General features: G+C 49.7%; 1 non-coding gene across 1 annotated transcript; it reads left to right on the top strand.

The window, feature by feature from the left end:
• Positions 1–4,823: 4,823 nt before the first annotated feature.
• LOC130044562 (small nucleolar RNA SNORA70) lies at positions 4,824–4,959 on the top strand. The gene has a single exon (XR_008795421.1). It is a non-coding gene; the product is annotated as a small nucleolar RNA SNORA70 (small nucleolar RNA).
• Positions 4,960–24,515: the final 19,556 nt, after the last annotated feature.

The raw sequence follows: 24,515 nt of genomic DNA, 5'->3' as shown, positions 1-24,515 counted from the left end.
GCTTTACACATGGTTCCCCAAACCTGCCATGAGTGATCCCTGAGCACAGAGCCAGGAGTAAGCCCTGAGCACTGCTGGGCGTGGCCCCCAAACAAACAAAAAGCAACAACAATGTTTTGCATAGCACACACACACAACTTTTGCAACATTTGCGTAACACACTCACCACTCACACTCTGTCACTGGCATGTTGGCATGTGCTTCAAATGCTGCCTGTGAGGAGTCGAGATGTTTCAGACCATCCCTCCTGGGCGGGGGGGTTCTGTGTTGGCAAAAGTTGGGGCTGCATTTTGCGGCCCTTCCTGTCCTTCTCCTGCTCCCTCTCCCGCTCTCCCCAGGAGATCTAAGGAGGATTGAATCCATAAGGTTCTGATTCCCTAACTCATCAAAATGCAGTTTTCCAAGAGCCATTTGATCTCCAAGATGTTATGTGAGTGTCTTTTTGTATTTTATTTTTCCCTTAGAAAAGAAAAGCTGATGCTTTGCCAAAAGAAAATGAAGTCCAAACCCGGGGGTCTGCCCTGGGTTCCAGCATTTGTTCGAGGGAAGCCCGGAAGTTCCTTATTCTGATGAGCCCCAAGGTCTCATCAGAAACCAGGTGAATCTAGGCAGCGGGGAGAGTTCTTTGGCTTTTCCTTCGAGTGTGTGTGTGTGTGTGTGTGTGTGTGTGCGCACGCGCGAGTATGTATATATGCCTGAGTGTGAGTATGTGTACTTGTTAATGAGTGTGTGTATGCATGAGGGGATGTATGAGTATGTGTGTAAGTGGTTGTATGAGTGTGTGTGAATGGATGTACTCGATAGCTGTGAATGTGTGTGAGTGGGTGTGAGCAGGTGTGCTGTGCATGTGTAAATGTGTGTGGAGTATGTGAGTGTGCGTATATGTGAATAAGTGTGTATACTTGTGAATATGAGTCTGTGTGTGATTATATGTATGAGTATGTGTGGGGGGTGTCCTATGTCTGTGTGAATGTGTGAGTGTGAGAATATGTGTATGTGTTTATGTATGAGTATGCATGTGAGTATGTGTGTGAGTGTGTGTGTGCTTGGGTATCCTATAATGAGTGAACGTGTGAGTGTGAGAACATGTGTATGTGGGAATGTGTGTGTAGGTTGTGAGTGTGTCTGTGTATGAGTATGTGTATAGGTATGCTGTGTATGTGTGAATATGAGTTTGTGTGCATGTGTGAATGTGTGTGCACACTACCCACTCCTCCATCCTGATAGCTGCATAATAATTATCGTATATTCAGTAGTTTCTGTGCTAAGTATTGGATGAGAATTCTCTGAGTGAATACAATCCCCCGTGAAAGGATGAACTCTCCCTTGCCTGCCTCCCTCCACCCCTTCCTTCCTTCATAGGTTCTTTCATTTGTCAAATATTCTTTGAGCATCGCCATTTGTTGGGGACTATTCTTGTCACATCTTCTAGGCTGGAGCGATAGCACGGCGGCAGGGCGTTTGCCTTGCACACAGCCAACATGGCCGACCCGAGTTCAATTCCTCCGCCCCTCTCGGAGAGCCCGGCAAGCTACCGAGAGTATTCGATACGCCAGACACAGTAACAACAAAGTCTCCAATGGAGACGTTACTGGGCCCGCTCGAGCAAATCGATGATCAACGGGAGGGCCTTTATTATTTTATCTTCTAGTTTACGGGCAACTAAACAAATGAATTAGATAGTTCCTAGCTCATCTTTGGTTTGGGGGCCACACCCAGTGATGCTGGGGGCAAGGAATGCTCACTCCCAGTGACATCGGGGCTTCAACCTGGGCCTCCTGCATGCAAACCATGACCTTAGCCTGTTGAGCGTCTCCTGGCCCTAATCAGACAGTTTCAGATCATAGTCGGTGTCATGAGCAAAAAGGACACAGAGCCAGGAGGTGGCGTGGCTGAAGTTCTGGCTCAGTAGTGGGCAGTGAGAGGAGGCCTCCCGAGCTAAGGTCTGAAGACACTGAGCAGCAAGCTCCAAGAGAGGGAAGGGCTTGCCCCACAGGAGAGTGTGTGAATCCTGAGCGGGCTGTGTCTGGCACACGCAGAGCAGGGAAAAGCCCTGCGTGCCAAAGCACAGGGAACGGACACGGCGCGCAGAGGGAGAGACCACCACCGGAAGAGAGGTCAGGGCCGAGGGCTGGCGCGGGTGATTCCCCTTCTGCCTGAAGCCTGCTGACTTTGACATTTTTCGCCAAAGGTTTCCTGAGACTCCCGAGGAATGAAGTGGCTCTGACCCAGAGTGCTCTCGCCTCTGGGGCCAGGAAACTCCAGCAAGCAGTGGAGAAGGAGTGAGACACAGGGTGTACTAGGAAGCCAGTCCACTCCGAGGTGCAGGAGGAAGAGGAGGGGATCAGGAATGGCAGGTGGGTCAGGCAGTATACGGAACAATCATCCCCTTCCACAAAACAGGGGCCCTTAGGAGCCGGCCAGCTTTCCCGCTGCCCGGAGCCCCAGGGAAGGGATCCAGTGCCTCTGGGCCATGGACTTCAGCTCTGCAGCTTGCTGGCAGAACATCAGGGCTTGGGACTGGAACCGAGAAACCCAACTTGTTCACCCCCTCCTCCAAGCCCCTCAGGCCTCACGAGTCTTCTGGGTCCTTTCCATCTGAGAGGACCAAGCTCTTTCTTTCAGGGTTCTCTTCCGCCTTTTCTGAGTATGAGCAGAGAGCAGCAGACTGTCTCTGGCTTTTGCTGCTTTCGTTTCATGTTCATCACGATGCTTGTTTGTGCCTCGGGTCTGCAAATGAGCCGTGGCCTAGATGCTGCTGGTGACCTCAAGGTCCCAGTGGTGCTCAGTTCTTGGTCAGGAGCAAAGTCGTCTCCTTGAACTCCCTCCCAAGGACCTTTCCAGCCGTCGTTCCACACAGGTGGGGCTCACGGGGAACAGATAGGTCTCTGCTCTTGGTCAGCTGTTCCTCAGGGCAGGTGTGAGTGTATGAGAGCTGAGTCTGAGTCCAGGGTCTCGCGTGGGAATACTCCTGCTCAGGAATTAAACACATGGTGTTACCAGAGAGACAGGACAGCAGGCAGGGTGCTTGCCTTGCGGGTGACGAACCCAAGGTCAAATCCCAGCACCCCACATGGTCCTCAGAGCCCTGTCAAGAGTGATTCCTGAACACAGCCTGGTGTAGCCCCCCAACATGCAAACAGAATAAACACACATGAAGATAATATGCGACCTAATTGTTGTGAGTACAGAGAAGCAGAGCCCTTCAGTTCCAGGGGTGGAGAGGTGTGGGTCTGAGTATAGGTGGCTTCGGGGGGAGGGACATCTTTAGCTCAGACCCAAGGAACTCAGGGAGACATTCTCCAGGCTTCACGGGCAAAGCTTAAGGTAGCTGCCTTGAGGGGCACGGAGGCCACCTTTGTGACCTTTCCCTCTGTAAGAAGGAGGCTGGGATGGGCGTAGCTCCTTGCCCTCTATGTCCATTGACGACATTGGAGAGGATGGGGCTCTTCCCCCCATGCCACCCTCGTTCTTAGCAGCACCCCTCATTCTTCTCTGGGAATATCCTTTGCTCTGCCTCAGACCACACAGCGCAGGAAGTTTGCATCTGGTCTGGCTAGTCTGAGTGTTTTCCCCTCAGCTACGAGGGATGCCCACACAATCAGTGCCCAGCAGACTCAAGTCTAGAATGTCTCTCTGAATTGCTTTCCACTGGAGTTCAGCCTTTGTGTGGATTTCAGGCTGACAGGGTATGGACTTGGTATGGGGTCTACACTGAAGAGGGAGACAAGGACAGAGGGATGCTGGCCCTTGGGAATATCCCTTGAGCTCTGAGTCAAAAGCCTGGAGTCATCTTTATCTTCAGCTCTGAGCTAGCATATTTCCTGTTTGTACCAACAGAATTGCAACTAATAGCGTGGCCCTAGATACATGTGACAGTTCCAGGAAAACCTCCCTAACACTCCCTACCCAGAGAAACTTCCGTCTTGGGATGCAAAGGAGGGAGGGATAGAAGAAGGAATTTCAACCATGCAAGATAGGAAAGCAGTTGGGACAGTCGTCCCTGTTGTTAGAATCTCTGTTCTAGCCTCATGGCCTTGTCCCTAAATTTACCGCAATGAAGCATTTCAGTGGAAAGAGTTTTACAGTTGCACTATAAGTTTTTGCTGTTGGCAGTGGGGATGTTCATGTTCATTTATTCGGTTTGGGGACCACACCCAGCACTGTTCAGCAGGGCTGTCTCCAGCATAACGCTTGGGGATCGTTCCTGAAATGTCAGGGACCCACCCCCAGGCCTCCCACGGGCCAGACCTGTGCTCCTGCCCTTTGAGCCAGCTCCCCTGCTTGATCTGTTTGATCAATTGGAAGAATGATGTACGGCGGTCACCAGATGACAGCCTGTTTGATTCAAAGGCTCTTAGAGGTCACCAGGCCTGACCCCACTAAGTCTCTGATTCCTCAACAGTGAAGCAGAGGTAGGCAGAGCTCGGCTGTGTGGGCGGTCCTGGCTCAGTCTGCGTGGATCAGAACTAGATGTCCTGACCTGAATCACATATTGTAACAGGACTCTGCCACCTCATTCGGAGAATACAAAGAGCACTTTACAAAATTATGGTTGTTTTTTTCTTTTGGTTTTGGGTCACCCCCAGCAATGATGCTAAGGGGTTAGTCCTGGCTCTGCACTCAGGAATCACTCCTGGTGGTGTTCAGGGCACCATATGGGATGCTGGGAATCAACCCTGGGTTGACTGCATGAAAGGCAAATATCCTACCCGCTATGCTATCGTCCCAGTCCCCTACATAAAATTATGTTTTGTTTGGGTAAATGATTTTCTCTTTCTCCCAAGGTCTCAGTTTCTTCATCTGTAAAATGGAGGAAGGAAATGCAGTCAATTTAGCTGGCTTTTTCTTTGTCTGTGGGGGCGGGTGGGCAGTGGCTGCCAACAGCAAGCAGCCTCTTTGTTTATGTCCATAGCCAGAGGCTTATCTGGGCTCTTCCAGGGGATCTTTAAAAGAGTCCTTTGCAAGTGGACATTCCTATCTGGTCTTAGGCCAGCCCCAATCTCAGGCTCCAAACAAGTGTGTGGTGCCTTTAAAGAGCCCCAGGGCACAGTGGCCAGGGTCCCCACCCACCAAGTCATCACCCCCATCTGCACCAAACTGCAGAACCAGGAGCCTGAGATTAAGATTCTGTCCTGGGCCATGCTCAGATTCCCTGGCCACCAGAAAATCCACATCTCCAAGCAGTGAGGCTTGTACTAGATGAGTTTGAAGACATGGTGATAAAAGGCACCTCCTCCCCGATGCCGAGGAGTCAAAGGCAGCCCTGACTGTGCGCCTCTGCTGGAAGCCGCTGAGCCACACCCTTATTTGCTGCCCTTTCGCCACCCGCTCCAGCTCTCAACATCCAAGCCCACCCGACCACAACAAATCCTGCTTCTTAACCAAGAATAAAAGTGGAGGGAAAATAGTATTTACTGTATCCAGTGGCTTTTCAAGAACAACCAAGAAAAAAAGCACTGGGTCAGGGGGGTCATTCAGGAGATACCGGAGTTCAGCCTTACCTCACACCCGGCCCCCACGCAGGGCTGGATGTGGTGCTGGAGGCCCCAGTATGCTGGGCCCAGTCACCCCCCGACCACACAGCCCCAGAACTGAACTGTCCAGTCAGTCAACTGAGTAATGCTGAGAATGTGCCTCCATGACTCCTTCTCTCCCCCCAGTCAAACCAGTTCATGGTTTCCCCCTACACAAACACACACACACACACCCCAGATCTGTCCATCTGTCCTCTCCCTTCCTCCCCTGCTCTGCGTGTAAGGTACTTGCCCATCACAGTTGTCAGCCAAGGCTCCGGCATGCTCTGGTTTCTTCTGCAGGGTTTGGACTGAAAAGATGAATAAGAAGGGCGTGAGATCAGGTTCATGCTGATGAGTCAGAGGTCAGAGGGGTCAGAGAGAACTGTGTCCTGCCACCAGAGGCCGTGTCACTGGGGATGGTCATTCTCCAAGTAAAAAGTGTCTGGCCCCACCTGGCTTCTGGGAGTCGGACCCACCCCCATTCTGCTGCTCTCTGCCTGTGTCTTTGCTCAGTGTCCCCCTTTGAGCATGCCCTCTGTTGCTGCTGGCCTAGTGGGTTTCCTCCCAGGAGGACCGGGTCAGAGCCTGGCACCAAGCAGGGTGCAGAATAGTCCATGGCTGTGGCTACTTTGTCAGGTGTGCATGGAGCCAAGATGCGCACAACTTTGAGTGGCAAGATGGATGTGTGGTGTGTGGTGGACCTTATTGCTTGAGGTCACCTCCTCCTAATCAGATGATGTGGTCCTTCCTCACAAAGTGGTGAATCACTGCCCTTGATGAATGACTGGCCTCCAGATTAAGTACCGCCGGGAGGGGCCGCTATGGACAGAGTTTCCAGCCCCATCTTTCCGTGCTCTGTCCTCTGGGGCCTGACCTCCCAGAGGCCTGGCTGAAATTCAGGTTTTCTAAGTATGCGAATTTAGTTTAAGCAAGCCAACGATAATGAGAGCTCCTGGGAGGCTTGGTCCAGGCAAGAGCTGATGTCTGCTGAATTGCTATGTCAAAGCCCTAACTCCCAGTGGGATGGCATTGGAGGAGGTTGCTGGTTTGAGATGAGGTCTTGAAGCTGTGGCCCCATGATAGAATGAGGGTCTTTATAAGAGTTGGGGGGATGGCTCAGTGAATGGGAACAAAGGCCTTGTAAGCATAAAGTCATGTGTTCGATTCCTGGTGCCACGTGCATGCACTAAAGCCTAGTCCAGCTGCTTTTCTGTCTGGGACCCCTAGGCTGGAGGAATGAGAGAATAGCCAGTTGTGTGAGTGTCAAGTTATGTGAGCCCCTCATCCAGGGGCTACATCCTAGAGAGCATGTAGGCAACAACCACAACCAAATATGTGAGCTCTGGCACACACCACAATCTAGTGTGTGCAACACGCCTCTTCTGATCATCATCACAGCAATAAAGGAGGGGGAAAAATGTGGATAAAATCGCTGGGAAAGGCCAGAGCTCTCGCCCTGGCCCTCTTGTGTGAAGACAAGAGAGGTGGTTATCTGAGAGTCAGGCAGAGAGCGCTCGCCTTGGGTCCTCAAACTGGTTGGCACCTTAATCTTATGCTTCCACAAAGAGTACAAGCACAGGTATAATGAATGTCTGTGGCTTAAACCAGCCAGCCTCTTCCCTCTGTGGGGACACAGTGAATTCCCCCCATCCTGATGTCCAAGGCAGACCATTCCTGACTGAAGCAGTCCACATGACTCCCACACTCGTTCAGCTCCCACTACGGCGTCTCCTATTAGGGGTGCTAGTTTCAAGAAAGAGAATAGAACTCACAAGGATCTTAAAAGAGACCAGCTTTTCTCATTCATAAAAGCATAATCGTAAGTCTCAGGCTCTTACTGAATTTCTAAGTTTAGGAATTTCATCTTCAAATTTATCTCATGGTCCAGATGGCTGCTAGAGCTCCTGCCATTATGACTGTATTCCTGACAATGAAAGAAAGGAGAAAAGCCAAAAGATTTAAATGCCAGCTCACTTGATGACATCTTTCTAGGAATCCCATTCAACAACTTCTGCTTATATCTCCTGGGCCAAAGATTGCTCCCATGTCCATAGATAGATACAAGGGAAATGTAGCAGTCAAAGCAGCCCCCGGGTCCCTGCAGCACTCAGAACACCAAGCATCTGATACTCAGGAAGAGAGCAAAAGTGCACGTGAGCTTGTAGTGGAATAACCCCACCCTAGTGCTGCTGCTGTTCTCATTGTACCAGTGAGAAGCAGGAATCTCACTCAAGATCACACTGATTGCAAGACAGAGCCCAGTGGATGGAAGCTGGCCTAATGCCATGTTCTCTGCCTCTACGCACCAGTGATAAAGTCTACCTGAAATAGCAGTAGATAACCCCAGGCTTGCTTGGAGATTTCACAGCTACTGAATGGACCACTGAGCAGGTCCAGAGTTGCAAATGCTTCTGCTGGCTTCTGTTCAAAACCAACTCTCAGGGTGCCAGAGTGATAGTGCAGAAGGTAGGGTATTCGCCTTGTGTGCAACCAACCCAGATTTGATCCCTGACACCCCATATAGGCTCCTGAGCCCGTTAGAAGTAATTCCCGAGTGCAGAGAGAGTGCAACCCCTAAGCATTGCGGGGTGTGGCCCCCAGCCCCCAAACAAAAACAAAATCAAACCAACTCTCAGAAAGTCTTCCAGAGGGAGTCCTTATGTAAACAGAGGACAATTTTCACCCCTTCATCTGTTTCTCTTATTTTGGTAGAGTGGGAGCGGTCCTCTTCATGGCACTCCATACCCAGCTAAAACAGCACCTCACAAGCATTTGTTGAATAAGAGACAGCACAAGGGAGAGAACAAATGAGCATCTATGGAGCTAACAATCTGGAAAGCTCAGCCCAATTGTGTGGAAACCATCCTTGTGAGAAGTAAAACATCCCTGGGAGAGCGAGCCATTGTCAGTCACAAATCCCAAGTGTCTCTCTGTGAGTACCAGCACGTGCTGCCCCCACAAACCCCATTTTCTCCTGGTAGGGTTCTAACTATTCTTGTTTTCTGGTTGGCCCATAAAGTGTCTGAGGAATTACACTCACGCAGCTCTCTCTCCAACCACGTCCTATTGAGGATTGGATCTATTTTTCAAAGACAAAAAGGAGTTTTCATTTGGTGTCACTGTGACATTTTCCCTTTCAAGTGCATGAATGATGTGTCTGCCCCGGGAGAGGAAGCCACTCACCATCACCGCTCTCAGTTACAGCGGGTACAGAAGCAGCTTTGCGGAGTGGGGGGTAGGGGGCTGAGGCCTGGGCTCCCAGGGGAAGTCCACACCCCCCAAGCCCCAATACTCATTTACATGTTTTTACATTTTTCTCAGCAGCTTGCTAGTATGTGGCTTTCTCTTTAAGATCTATTCTTCTTTCTGCCACTCTTCCAGAATCCTGGCCTGAGTGATAGTATAACCAGTGGGGGCACTTACTTTGCATGTGGCTGACCTGGGTTCGATCCTTGGCACCCCATATGGTTCCCCTGAACTCTGCCAGGAGTGATCCCTGGGCACAGTCAGGAGTCATCCCTGAGCATCACTGGGTGTGACCCTCCAAACAAGAACAATCCAGACAACAAAATGTCAGGAGCCCCAAGGCACCTGAGTGGCAGAGGAAGAGGCTCCTTCTCTGCCCATGTGGATTCTGAAGGGAATTCTCCAGAGGAGGGTTTGGCTCTCCTGGGGCCAAGTAATGGAATCCTTTCTCTTGCTGTGATGGGATTATTTTGAAATGAGTGACTCTGGTGGCCTGTTGGGAAGCGCGGACTGGAAGGGCCCCCTAAAGCGTCAATGTGGGGACCTCTCTTCCTGGGATGCTAGAGCAGCATGTGTGTTGTGGGGGAGCACACCCCACCTCCGCCATCAGCCAGGGACCCAGCATTCTCTCTGATGGATGGAGCCATGGAAGCCATCCTGGAGCATAACTACAGAGCCAGAGAGGGGACTCGGCTCCTCTGGGGACGGTGGTGGGCGGGGCTGAAGACGCTGATGGTTGGTTCTTTCATACTCGCCAGGTCCCTAGGGCCTCTGTGCCAGACACAGCAGGAAAATGGACCGAGGACCTCTGGGCTTTCTCTGGCCAGCCTTAAGGGCCTCATCTTTCATCCAGGCACAGCATCCTTGCTCCTTGTGCAAATTCTGCCCCAGAAGCCAGCCCGACACAGTCCCTCTCCTCTGGACACATCTGAAGCATCTCCTTCCTTTGCAGAACTTTCCACCGAAATCCAAATTTTCTCAGCTCTGAAGATCCAACTTGGAACCTCATGGAAGAAAAGTATCTTATAAACCAATTCACACACTTATAAGAATACTGTAATGTATTTTGTTAAAAGCATGAATTTCTAAACAGATGGAGGTGAAGGGAACCTGGAAATATGGGTGGAGGGGAGTTGACACGGGTGGTGGGGTCAGTGCTGGGACATTGTATGTCTAAAACTCAGCTGTGAATAGCTTTGTAAATCATGGTGCTTTAATAAAACTGAAAAATTAATTAAAAAAAACTAAAGGACTCTCTGAGAGTTGGATTTTATCATACAGTGGCTGATAGTAGGCAGAGATGGAATCTGTTCTGTTTAATGCCTTCCAAAATAAATAAATAAATAACTCCCAAACAGGATCACCTCATTATTCACTCAAAATCCATGTGATGGAAAGTATCATGTTAAGCGAAATGAGTCAGAAAGAGTGGGATAGACACAGAAAGATTGCATTCATCTGGGGAACATAAAGCAACAAAATGGGAGACTAACGCCCAGGAGTGGCTCCTTGCTGTGCCTTTTCCCCACAATTGAGAGCCTGAGGGGGCGTCCTTACTTAGACTTTCCTACTAGAAAATTCTCAGTCCATTGTTGCTGTGTAACAAACCATTCCAAATGGGACTGGCTTAAAACAGACCGTTTGCTTAGCTGACAATTTTGCAGGTTGGCCATTGGGGCTAGCCTCAGTTGGGCTGGCTGGGCAGGGCTAGCCTGAGCACAGATGGGCACGCTCAGTGGGAAGGCTGCTTGGGGGTGGGGTGGGGGGACTCACTGGGCTGAGTATGGGGTCCGACTGGCCACCACCACGCAGCCAGTGAGGCAAGGCTTGCTCACTGGGAGAGGAAAGGCTCCAGGAGCAAGGGCGACCAGGGCAGTCTCGGAGGTGGATAGCCATAGTCCGCTGACATCACTCCAGCTGTTCCACCAATCAGGGCAGGGCAGAATTTGGTTGTGGTGTTGCTCCTGGACCCTGGAAGACACTTCTGCTGGGAGGGGCCATAATTTTTGCAATCTGAAGCAGAAAATTATTTTCTAAATCTGCTTTTCAAAGGAAAAGGCTAAGGAGAACTTCCATGGAGTGGCTCCAGGCAAGCTGACCCCTCTCAAATGGACGATCTCACTTTTTTCAGTGCATTCTTCAATGGGGCTAACTCACTTTTTTCTTTCCTTTCTATCCCTCCCTTCACTTTGTTGTTGGGATAACCTGATGTCCTACACACTCCCGGCCTCAGTGTTTGCATTTGGTCGTGGTACTTCTCAGGGGTCCCACATCAAGATGTGGTGCTCCCACATTCAACTGTGACGTGCCCTGGGGCTGCATTCCTTGAGCTGTGGTGATTACACACCTGCTCAGTGAGGTGGCTGTGGTGCTCACATGTGCTCACCTGGGGTCACACATCCTTACTGTGACTCAAGCACATCTTTTCTGTTCTATATTATTCGCTAGTGAGAGTCCCCCCCCCCCACCTTTGTTGTGATACTTTTGTATACCTACTGGGGTATAGCTGGAAATCACTCCTGGTGATGGGAAATAAAGCTGCCAGACTCAAGTAGTAGAGTTGCCAGCATAGTGCTCTGCATATATGGTGACCCTAGGCATAGAACCTGATACCTGACGTTTGCAAGGCATTGCCATCTAAGGCAGCCCCCCAGAGGAACTCACTTGTTTGTTTGTTTGTTTGTTTGTTTTTTGGTCACACTCACTGGTGCTACATCTTACTCCTGGCTCTGCACTCAGGAATTAATCCTGGGAGATGCAGGGGACCATATGGGATGTAGGGGATTAAACCCAGGCCATCACATGCAAGGAAAGCGCCCTACCCAGGAGCTCACTTTTATCGGTTGGACATATTGGGCTTCAAATATCACATCATTTGGACAAACAATGTGATGTTTCAAGGATATTTGAATATCAAGTCCCTGGAGATAGTTGTCAGGCTCTGCACAGCCTCTTCTGGTTGCTCGGTGATAGATCCGCCCTTCTGGGTGATAGATCTGTGGCAAGAAGGAGGGACATGCTGATCTTGACTCTTGGCTTGCTGATCTCTCCACACAATCTCTGTTTGCCCCTCTTTAAAACCCAGGTGGACGTCAGTGATGCCCAATCAGAGTCCAGGCCCTAAACTAGATTTTCAGTTTGAATTCCTTGTTTGTGGTGTAACCTTTAGTAGGCCATTTCTCCAACTTTCCTTTTCTTTCTTCTTCTTCTTTTTTTTTTTTTTTTGTTGTTGTTGTCACACCGATGATGCTCAGAGGTTACTCCTGGCTCTGCACTCAGGAATCACTCCTGAAGTGCTCGGAAGACTCATATGCGATATGGGGATCGAAGCCGGGTCGGCCACATATAAAGGCAAACACCCTACCCACTGTACTATCGCTCTGTTCCCTCCAAGTTTCTTTATCTCTAAAATGGGAATTTTATAATAGGCCCTGTGTCCTCAAAGGAGTGGAAAGGAGAGACTCAGGAGTTCTGCCCCCAAGTCGACTTTGTGCTTGTGAGCCGCAAACTGGACATGAGAACTGGCCCGAGGGCACTGCCCAAGCAGAGGCTTATCCCATTACACATGAGCAGGGCCATGCTGGCTGTGTCCTATGTGGAGAGCTCCTTGAGGCCCTCCAAGCGCAGTGTAAAGAAGTCTTCCACGTGGCCTTAGTGGCCTCTCTGGGCCACGGCTACCCGCAGCTGCGTCAGACTGACTCACACGGGGACTGCAGTGATCTGGCAGGTTGGCCAGACTGGAGCTTGGGGACTGAGGGTGAGATGCACAAGGATCCAGCCGAGAACTGCAGCCTCGTGTGAGGGACCAAGGTGGGGCCATGTGTGAGGCAGGTGGGGAAGGGCCAGGCCTGCCTGACCTGACTGTAGCCAGCAACTCCGTGCACAGAGCTCGAGGCAAGAGGGGCCACCCTGGCCTTCTGCCTCACCCTCTACTCTGCACGGGAAAGGGAATCGCTAACAGGACAGGCATCAATCTGGGTCAGGAATGAGGCAGGGGGTTTTGGCAGGACACTGCCAGCAAACAGGGACCTTGGCTGAGTCTCCACCCCCACCTCCTCCCCCGTCTCCCAGGCCTGGTTTCCTGCCCCAAGCAAAGTGCCCAGTTCTCATCCGCCCTCTTCCTCTCCTCTCACTCTTCCCGAGTGAGTTTCTTACTCATCCTGACCACCAGGCACCACGCACTGGATGGCCAAGCAAGCTGAGAAGCCCCTTCACCTCTCCCCACAGTCCTTGCTCCTGACTCTCTCCCTTCTCTCAACAGTCTCCCTAATAAAACCCTTGTCCATGGCGGGAATGGAAGCTTGCAGCACTGAATGAGCTAGAATAATCTATAGAACATCAAAACTACTCCTGCTGACTGTCAGCAGAGTCTCCAAGTTGTCTCACAGTTCACATAGATTTGGCATCTTTTAGATGCCGACTGGAGTGTTGATTGTTTTGTTTGTTTGTTTGTTTTTAAAATTCTTATTCAGGGGCTGGAGCAATAGCACAGCGAGTAGGGCGTTTGCATTGCACGCAGCCAACCCATGTTCAATTCCCAGCATCCCAAATGGTCCCCTGAGCACGGCCAGGGTTAATTCCTGAGCGCAGAGCCAGGAGTACCCCTGTGCATTGCTGGGTGTGACCCAAAAAGCAAATAATAATAATAATTAAAAAAAATTTTTAAAAAATTCTTATTTGGTTATCTCACATGGATTTTTTTAAATTTACTTTTTTATTAGTGAAACAACATGAGGTACAGTTATAGACTTACAAATTTTTGTGCTTGGGTTTCAGTTATACAATGATCAAGTACCCATCCCTCCACCAGTGCCCATCCTCCACCACCACGGGTCCCAGCATCCCTCCCACACCCCCATCCCCCCATCCCACCCTGCCTCTGTGGCAGGGCATTCCCCCTTGTTCTCTCTCTCTCTTCTTTTGGGTCCTGTGTTTTGCAAGAGAGGCATTGAGTGGCAATTGTGTTTGGTCTATAGTCTACTTTCAGCATGCTTCTCCCACCTTGGGAGAATCCTCACAACACCCTTTATTTGGTGCTCTCTTCTCTATCTGAGCTTCCTTTTCCCCTAGCACGTGTGGCTGGCCTCCAAGTAATGGAGCAAAATTCCTGGTACTAATCTCAGCCACTCCTGGGCGTTAGTCTCCCATTTTGTTGCTTTATGTTCCCCAGATGAATGCAATCTTTCTGTGTCTATCCCGCTCCTTCTGACTCATTTCGCTTAACATGATACTTTCCATCACATGGATTTTGAGTGAATAATGAGGTGGTCCCTTTTGGGAGTTATTTATTTATTTATTTATTTATTTTGGAAGGCATTAAACAGAACAGAGTCCATCTCTGCCTACTATCAGCCACTGTATGATAAAATCCAACTCTCAGAGAGTCCTTCTTTAGTTTTTATTACATTTTTCAGTTTTGTTAAAGCACCATGATTTACAAAGTTATTCACAGCTGAATTTTAGACATACAATGTCCCAGCACCGACCCCCCCACCCGTGTCAACTCCCCTCCACCCATATTTCCAGGTTCCCTTCACCTCCATCTATTTAGAGATTCATTCTTTTAACAAAATACATTACAGTATTTTGTACATACAAAATACATACATTTTATTCTTAAAAATGTGTGAATTGGTTTATAAGATACTTTTCTTCCATGAGGTTCCAAGTTGGATCTTCAGAGCTGAGAAAATTTGGATTTCGGTGGAAAGTTCTGCAAAGGAAGGAGATGCTTCAGATGTGTCCAGAGGAGAGGGACTGTGTCGGGCTGGCTTCTGGGGCAGAATTTGCACAAGGAGCAAGGATGCTGTGCCTGGATGAAAGATGAGGCCCTTAAGGCTGGCCAGAGAAAGCCCAGAGGTCCTCGGTCCATTTTCCTGCTGTGTCTGGCACAGAGGCCCTAGGGACCTGGCGAGTATGAAAGAACCAACCATCAGCGTCTTCAGCCCCGCCCACCACCGTCCCCAGAGGAGCCGAGTCCCCTCTCTGGCTCTGTAGTTATGCTCCAGGATGGCTTCCATGGCTCCATCCATCAGAGAGAATGCTGGGTCCCTGGCTGATGGCGGAGGTGGGGTGTGCTCCCCCACAACACACATGCTGCTCTAGCATCCCAGGAAGAGAGGTCCCCACATTGACGCTTTAGGGGGCCCTTCCAGTCCGCGCTTCCCAACAGGCTTCCAGAGTCACTCACTCAGACCCAGCTCTGCCTCACCCAGCCCTGGTCTGACGGGACAAGACAGTGCGCACTTGTTCTTTGCAAACCCCCACCCCCAAAACAGGTCTACATAAAGTGGTGGCATCTCATTTGGGGATAATAGCAGATAGCAGATAGCAGACAGCCAAGAGAGCACTTTGGGCTAAGGATGGGAGGTAGCGTGTCTGTGGAACCAGCTCGAACATTCTCTAAAGAGTCTCAGAAACTTGACAATCTCTCAGGTGTCCCACAGAGATTTGCCTGACTACAAGTCAACTGTCTGTCTTATTTATTTTTTGTTTTATTTTGGTGGAATTAGGGGTTTGCCGGGATCAGCCAAAGCCAGATCTCAGGGCTTTCTCCTGGCTCTGCCTCAGAGATCATGCCTGGCAATTCTCAGGGATCATAAGGGGGTGACAGGGATCGAACCCGGGTAAGATAAGTGCCTTAACCCCTGTACCATCTCTCTGGTCCTCACAGCCATCATTTACACTGTACTTTAGATCAAAGATCAACTAGCCTCCCTCATTGATCTTAGTGGTGGGGGATTTTTGTTTCCAGAAAGATTTGAGGGTTCATTTATCTGTAAAATCAAATTCACCTATAATATTTCAAAGTTGTGCTCTGTCTCTCTCTCTCTCTCTCTCTCTCTCTCTCTCTCTCTCTCTCTCTCTCTCTCTCTCTCTCTCTTCCCCCCCACCCTTTCCTTTCTTGGAATATCTGTAATTTTCGTTAAGTCATCAGTGTGCTGATAGTAAAATCTGAGAAAGAATACAAATGCAAGTAATGCAAGTTGTTTAATGAGGAAAAAATTCAAGAGGTAAGAATGACTGTGCAGCACGTGGGGAGCTTGCCACGCACGAGGCTGACACAGGTTTGATCCCTGGCAACCCAACCCCGTTAGGAGTGATTCCTGAGTGCAGAGCCAGGAATAACCCCTGAACATCACTGGGTGTGGCCCCAAAACAAAACAAAATATTTTTAAGGAATAATGAGAAAAATCAATTACAATGATTACTCTTACCACCATCATCCCTTGCTGCTTCCCCATCCCCCACCCCCACCTTCAATCTCTGTCTCAGATTCTGTGTTCGGAGCAAAGCCTGTCACTTTTCAGCACAGTCCCTGCAGTTGGGCTTTCCAGGGTGTTTTATTTCCAGTGTTTCTGCCCCTGCGGAAATCCCCCTGGGATTCTGCCTGTACTGCCTCCAGCTCAGCAGTGGAGGGTCCCCTAGCCCCACCACCGCCTGACCTGCCTCACTGTCTCCCCGCCCTCCTCATTTGCTCATTCCCCACAGGTTCAGAGGTCAGGGTTGGGGGTGGAGCCCCCTGGCGTGGCTGAGTCTCTGCGTCTCCACCTTCAAGTCTCTTCAAGTCACTCCTTTTGCTGCCCAGTTTCTTCCGACTTTTGCCAAGGAGGATCTGTCACTGAGCACTAATCCTTGTTTTGTCACTTATCTGCCTTAATCCTCTTTGATGATTCTGTTCCTTCTCTCGCTTATCAACACATCGGCAGTGGAACCAGGCTCTGCTCCTCAGGCTTGGCCTGCTGGCAGCAGGGCCGCACCGTGACGTCCTTGGGGAAGCACTCGCCACGCTGTTCTGTCAACCTCAGTCCTCCCTGGGAAGAACTTTGTTATTATCCAGTGCCCAGAGGTGGTGTCTCAGCTGAGCAGAAAGATCTCCCTTCCCCACGTGCAGCCCATGTTCTTTCCCTCCCACCTCCCCAAATGCTTCAGTCTGATAACTCAGAGTTTCAGATCCCTGAGAAATAGGTGGACTCGGGCAACTATTGGGCACCACTCGAACCCTTGCCAGGGTCTTGATACCTGGAAGGAGTATGAAGTCCAGACCCAAGGTGCTGATGGAATGGTGGGCTTTTCAGGAAGCATGGTAGGACAAGTTTTAGTCACCCTCAAAACAGGACATCTTGGCAGGGAAATGACTGAGATGACTTCCCTCTCCTCTTACCTTCTTCCCTCCCTTCCTTCCTCCCACTTTCTCTCCCTCCTTCCCTTCCTTCTTCTTCCTTCCTTTTTTGCTTGTCTTTTTCATTCAACCAGTTCTGTAACTTTGGACAAAGAACTAAATCTCTGTCTATCCTCCCTCCTCTAAAACAGGAATAATAGAAGTGTTAAGCTTTTCTGAGAATGAAATGTATACCTCTAAAGCATTTATGACAGCAGCAGGTATTGAGCAACCATTCAAAACAAATTTTCCCTTATGCTCAGGTCTCTCCTGAGCAACAGCTGTGTGGACATCGGGAGACACCAGGTGAAAGGGTAGAAACGCAGTCAGGGTTCCAGGGAAAGATGGTTTAGAATAGACTTATACAAACTGCTTCCTTCAGATGGAAATTGTAATTGTTTGTTCTACCTTTTCTTTTTTAAAAAAAATTTTTTTATTAGTGAAACACCATGAGATACAGTTGTAGAATTACAAACTTTCATGCTTGGGTTTCAGTTATACAGTGATCGAGTACCCATCCCTCCACCAGTGTCCACTCCCCACCACTAATAATCCCAGTAACCCTCCCACTCACCCCCACCCCATGCCCCCCAACCCCACCCTGCCTCTGTGGCAGGGCATTCCATTTTGCTCTCTCTTTCCTTTAGGGTGTTGGGGTTTGCAATAGAGGTATTGAGTGGTCACCATGTTTGGTCCATAGTCTACTCTCAGCATGCATCTCCTATCCCTAGTGAATCCTCCAAACACCCTTTATTTGGTGTTCCCTTCTGTATCTGAGCTGCCTTTTCCCCCAGCATGTACTGCCAGCTTCCAAGCTGTGGAGCAGATCTCCTGGTACTTATCTCAAATATTCTTGGGTGTTTATCTCCCATTCTGTTACTTCATATTCCCCAGATGAGTGCAATCTTTCTATGTCTGTCCCTCTCTTTCTGACTCATCTCACTTAGCATGATACTTTCCATGTAGAACCATTTGTATGCAAATTTCACGACTTCATCTTTTCTAACAGCTGCATAGTATTCCATTGTGTAGCTGTACCAAAGTTTCTTTAACCAGTCATCTGTTCTTGGGCACTCGGGTTTTTTTCCAGATTTTGGCTATTGTGAACAGCGCAGCAATGAACATAGAAGTGCAGATGTCATTTTGACTGTACTTTTTTTTTTTGCCTCTCCGGGATATATTCCCAGGAGTAAGGTATTGCTGGGTCAAATGGGATCTCAATTTCTAATTTTTTGAGAATCGTCCATACTGTTTTCCAAAAGGGCTGAACCAGTAGACATTCCCACCAGCAGTGTAGGAGAGTCCCTTTCTCTTCACATCCATGCCAACACCGGTTGCTTTTATTCTTTTGGATGTGGGCTAGTCTCTGTGGTGTGAAATGATATCTCATTGTTGTTTTGATCTGCATCTCCCTGATGATTAGTGATGTAGCACATTTTCTCATGTGCCTTTTAGCCATTCGAATTTCTTCTTCGAGAAAGTTTCTGTTCATTTCATCAACCCATATTTTGATGGGTTTGGACGTTTTCTTCTTGTGGAGTTCAACAAGTGCTTTGTATATCCTTGATATCAACCCCTTATCAGATGGGTATTGGGTGAATATCCTTTCCCATTCTGTAGACTGTCTTTTCTTTTATTCCAGGAGAGGAATCCAGTCTGTGGGCAGTGAAAGGTAAGGCTCACTCCAGAACTTGCTGGGATTAGCCACAGGCGTCTGTGTCTGCTCAAACCAGGACTGGTGGAGGACAGGACAACAGGACAGTTTTCTAAGGAAGACTTGGATGCTGGTTTTCATCACTTCCCAGATGGATTGAGAAAGAAGGGAGAAGGATGAGAACTTGGATGCAGGAGTGCTGGGATGGACTGGAATGAATGGGTGTCCTGAGACTGGACATCCAGGAAAGGAATTTGGGGAAAAGGGAGTCAAGGAGTCATGCTCTGTGTGTGTGTGTGGGGGGGGTGCATCTTTTGCCTTATCAGTCCACCTCCCCTGAGTCTTTACTGTGAGGTTAGTGGGTCTAGAAACCTTCCCTGGGGTTCAGCTGGTGGATCAGAGCAGATCTGTGGAACCTACCTGTGGCTTCAGGTCTCAGCCTCAGCACTTGCTCCTGTCTCCTAGAGCAGACCAATGCCCCCCACAGCTCTCCTCCGGGTGGCCGCCCCCCGCCCCCCAGGAGAGGCATTCATCTCCATCTCCATCTCCATGAACACAAGAAGGGTGGTGACTGCCTAGATGGGAGGAGAGAGGGCAGAGGGGACTTGGGATGACTGTAAGGGATGTTGTTGAAAGGACAAAGATCCCCCCTGAACCCTCCCTTTATGAATGCTTGTTCTGGAGGGGCAACTGCCAGGCAGCTGGGAAGTGAGGTCACAGGCGTGGGGAGCAAGGGTGGGGTCCATGCAGGCATGAGACTGGCGGCCTGTGAGGCCACCCCACAGGAGGCCCAGCTCAGCAGGGACAAAATGATAGTCCAGTGGGCAGAGCGCTTGCTTTACATACAGCAGACCCGGGTTCAATGTCTGGCATCCCTTGTGGTTCCCCTGAACCCTGTCAGGAGTGATCTCTGAGTACAGAACCAGGAGTAACACCTGAGCATCGCTGGGTGTGTAGCCCCAAAACAAACAACAACAACAACAACAACATTAACAACAGCAACAAGAGGCAACTCAGCCACCAGGCTCAGGGAGATCGTGCCAGACCCAGCTCCCGGCTTCTATCAGAGGGTCAGGGCAAGTGTGGGCAGCTCGCACCCTCATCTGAATTCCTGATCCTCAGCAACTGTGAGAAATAATTAGCAGCGTGGTTTTAAGTCACTGAGTTTAGGGGCAATTAATTGGTTATGCAGCAGTAGATAATTAAGGTGCTAACTCTGTGGCCTGAAGCAGGTTACCTAACCTCGTTATGCTTCGGTTTCCTTATTTATAAAATGGGGGATAAGAGCATTCATTACCCAGTGTGCTGCTGAAAAAAATGAAAGGTCCAGATTTTCAGCATTTGCTGTTTTCTCTGGTACAAATACCCCCACAGCTCAGTTTCTTTCTGCCACCAGTGACTTAAGAACCAGAGGGCAGCGTTTCACGCACCCCCCCACGCCACCCCCCACAGTCTCTCCTTGCAGCACGACATTGTGCCAGTGTGTTTGTGTCTGTCCATAATGGAGCCAGAGCCCAGGGACAAACCGCACTGTGGCCACCCGCACCCGGGGGCTGCAGAGCCAGACGAGCCCCCGCTCCCCTGCCCCGGCTTATCCAGGAGCCCGCGGGGACCAGGCACAGAGCAGGCGCAGTGTGGACCAGTGCTGGTGAGCAAGCCTCAGGCTTGAGCCAGGTACGGGCGGGTGCTGTGCCACCAGGACCCCTGCAGGGGACATGTTCCCTGACCCCCTTACCACACCAAGCGACATGGTCGAGTGTGGGTGGCAGATGTTCAGACAGCTGGGTAAGGGGAGGGGAGCTCCAGAGAGGGGCTCTCCACGTGTCGTGGGGAGCAGGTTTTCACAAAAGGCCAATGGGAAGTGCCAGAATGAAAGACGGGGAAGAAAATGAGTGCCAGGTGAAGGAGCTAGCACAAACAAAAGCCTGCGGCAGCAAAAACATTTCCCTTCAGCAGATTTACACCCGAGTGTGCAAAGGGTGCAGAGTGACGAGTTCAAGGGCATTCTATAGAACCGGTGGTCTGCACGCTTCACAATGTCAATATTATGAGAGAGAAAGAAAGACGCCAACAGCGGCCCCAGTTAAAGCACCGCAAACATTCAGCAGCAATGCAACGTGGGACTCTGCATGGGGCCAGGGCTGCTTGGATGAAGGTGTTAAAGGAATTTTTTTCTTCTGGTCTTGCAATTCTTTGGCAAGACTAAAATGATTTCAACACAAAAAGCTTTTTGGAAATAAATAGAGACGAAGACACAGGCTCAGGGTACAGAGGGCCATGGAGGACACCTGGAACTGAGGCTTCTGTGTTCTCCGAGGGGAGGTTGAGGCATGGAAAGGCAACAAGGCTGGCGGAAGTCGGGGAGGAATTGGCATGTGTTTTGTGCCCCGGCTACTTCTGAGCTCTGAGTCCTGGTTCCTTCCAGTGGAGCAAAGCGCATGTTACTACATGGCATCAGAGGGGCTGGAAGACCCCCAGGGTGTCATTTCTGCTCCACAGTCACGCACAGAGCAGCTCAGGTTATCGTTAATGCAACTTGGGCCCTGAATTCCCTGGGCTCTGCCCTGAAACTTGCCCCATATGTTTATAAAGGTTGATTACATCTTTGGGACCTTTTTGTAATATGAACAGAAGCTATAAAATTTCAGTTGTCGCAGCTCACGGGGATCGAGTGTCTTTTCTGGTGTGCCTTAGGAGGGGTCAGTGATAACGCCTGATGTTGAACCATCTCTGATCTCGCAGGGCATGACATGCCCTCATCCATCACTCGGACTGGGAATTTAGGAGCAAAATACTTCTTTCCATATTCAAAGGAGAAAGCTTGACTAAGGATGGGACAAGAATGAAAAAGGCATCCTCACTCTCACTTTTTGTGGTAGTTTAAACTGCTGTGAGCACTGTGGAAAGTAGTTCAATAAAGTTCAGTACATGCTGAGTAAAAGTGAAACTGTACTGGGCACACCTGTGTAAGAGAAAGGAGAGCATCCATTTGCCTAAATACTTGCACAGGAATATTTATAGCAGCTTTAATAATTATATCTTTAAAAAACAGAAACCACTCAAATGTCCAGTAACACCAGAACAGATCGTTCTAATGGATAATACACCAGCTAGAGTCCCCCAGGAACTGAGAAATGAGAGAGCTTCATGCTTTATTCTGTTCCATACCAAAATACACAGAGCATGATCCAAACTTATGGGCTCATGGACACAAACAATGGAACATTCTGACTCACGCTATTTGAAGTTTAAGAAGAAGTAAAATGAGCCAGAGAAGTAGTATAAAGGTTAAGGCACTTGCCTCGTATGCAGCTGTGCCCTGCCATCAAACCCTGGCCCACATAGTACTCCCCAAGTACTACGAGGCATGGTCAAAAGCACAGAGCCAGGTGTGGTCCCTGAGCACCATCCTGTGTGTACTCCAACCCCCAAAGAGAAACAGGTTAAGGGGCTGGAGCGATAGTACAATGGGTATGGCTGTTTGCTTTGCACGCAGCTGACCCGGGTTCGATTCCCAGCATCCCATATTGTCCCCCGAGCATTGCCAGGAGTGATTCCTGAGTGCAGAGCCAGAAAGTCAGCCCTAAGCATCGCCGGGTGTGACCCCAAAAGCCAAAAAAAAAAAAAAGGAACAGGTAACGTGGATCTACAATAATAAAACTCAGAGAATGAATATTAGGGTGTGTTGATGAGGAGCGGGCATTAAGGAAGCCACCTGATTGCTGGAAATGTTTGCTATCCTCTCTGGATGATAGAAATTACACAAGTACCATCAGCATTCTCCTGCATGTAAATCATGCATGTAGAAAATAATTTACCCATGCGGATGCCAGCACTGTGATTTGTGTTTATTAAACCACAGTCAGGTGTGAGTCACCTGTGGCATGTGCTGAAAGGATAAATGCTAAAAGAGAAATGGTTGATCATTTCCACTGGGTCAGGTCGTCTTTCAGGCCTGCAGAATGACCCATCTTGACCTTTGGGCCTGATGGCTGTGCCCTGGGCTTTGCTGCGTCTCAGTGCCACGTGGAGGCAGCCAATCATCAGTGCTCTCAGTGACCCATGCTGGGGACCACCCATCCGCAGCGCTGTTCCTGTTGAGTGCCCAGCCCTGCTTCAGGGCCTCGACTACCCAGCAGGGGACATGGCCGAGAGCACTCAGGCTGCTGTGCTCAGGACTCCTGTCCACATCCAGAGGCAGGTCCTGCCACAGAAGGCCTTCCGCAAGGCCATGTGGCCAGAGAGCTCCCGGCTCTTGCTGAAGCTGCAAGACCAAGTCTGAGCTCAAGCCACAGGTGACAGCTGCAGGAGAACCTGGGCCCTGCCGCCTCTGAGCTCCATGATCTTCCCCAAGAACTAAGGTTGCCCCCAATCTTGGCTTCATCTAGAAACAGGGGTGGCAAGGACTGAGAGCCATCTCCCAGGATGGCGCAGCTTCCACAGAACCTCAGACACAGTGGCTGGCCTGAGGGAGCCTTGTCAATGGGGAATCCAGGTATGTGCTTACTCTTATACCGGAAGACTTGGGTAGGATTTGGAGGCGAGGGAAGGTGGCTTGAAGGAGAGGAACTCCCCAACATACTTTTTCCTGGTGGCCTGTTGCGGAAGCTTTTTTTTTCTTCTCATTTTCCTCACTTCTCACCTCTCCTGTCTTACCCCATCATCCTACCCTTAGTTTCCACTTTCAGAAAGATGAATTTTCCCCCTCACTCTTCTTGCCACCCCAGTCCAGCCCAGAACTAGGAGAGAGAGACAGACAGACAGACAGACAGGTGGAGAGAGAGAGAAAGAGAGAGAGAGAGAGAGAGAGAGAGAGAGAGCACTCAGACGGAATAGAGGCTTGAAGCCAGGCAGGCTGCCAGATTGTCGGTGACATCTTTGTCACAAAAACACCATCTCCATGTGCTCATCCTAGAGGGCAGGGTTGACCTCCATGGGGCCTCTGTGGGTCTCCATGCATAGCCACTGTCAGCTGCCCTCTTCCAAGTCTGTCCTTGCTTCTCCAGGCTCAAGGGCCCCTCTGGGTGGAGACATATGCGCCTCAATTTGGGAGGCTATGAGAGGTATCTTTATCCAAGAGAGAAATTAACTTGTCAAAGAGGAAAACCATTTGTTTTGATGGGGGCACACCTGGTGGTGCTCAGGGCTTAGTCCTGGTTCACAGATCACTCCTGGTGATCCCCAGCACCCCAGCACCTGAGCTGGGGTGCTGGGGATCAAACCTGGGTCAGCTGCATACAAGACAAGCCCTACCCACTGTACTATCTCTCCAGCCCACTTGTCAAAACGGAAAGGGAAGAGAAACACTTGTTTCTGTTAGTCTGCAGGGTACCAGGCTTGGGTGGGAGTCGGGTCTAGGTTTCAGGGTGACCCCCTTTAGTTTGGGGCAGAGGGAGGGTGTCTTTGGATGGGAGCCTTGAATAGAACTTCCATTAGAATGTATTTCTTTGCCCAGGCAGAGCCTGGCCGGTAGATGTTCAATAAACATATACTTAACGAGTGCAAGGCCAACTTCTCTCATTATAATGCCATAGTTTACTGACTTTTAAAACCTTAAAAGTAAATATAGGAGTGGAGTGATAGCAAAGTGGGGTAGGCGTTTGCCTTGTACGTGGCTTACCCAGGTTCGATTCCTAGCATCCTATATGGTCCCCCAAGCTCCACCATGAGTAATTCCTGAGTGTAGAGCCAGGAATAACCCCTGTACATCCCTGGGTGTGACCCAAAAAGGAAAAAAAAGTGAATATAACCATAGTCAAAATTATGTAAGCAACATCATGTTCATCCTTATACTTTACCTTGCATAGCTGTAACTTTTAGCTTTTGTTGAATGGAGGAATGGCCCACTAGGATTCCACTGCCACTCTGACTGGTTGATTATGTTTCAATGTTTCTACAGGGTAGAGATGGACAAGGCTCCTTTCCATGCTTAGAA

The sequence above is a fragment of the Sorex fumeus genome, unplaced genomic scaffold (assembly GCF_029834395.1).
Source record: "Sorex fumeus unplaced genomic scaffold, SorFum_2.1 ptg000122l, whole genome shotgun sequence".
NCBI lineage: Eukaryota > Metazoa > Chordata > Mammalia > Eulipotyphla > Soricidae > Sorex > Sorex fumeus.
The sequence above is the reverse complement of the archived record's forward strand: the minus strand, read 5'-3'. Positions and strand labels throughout refer to the sequence as shown.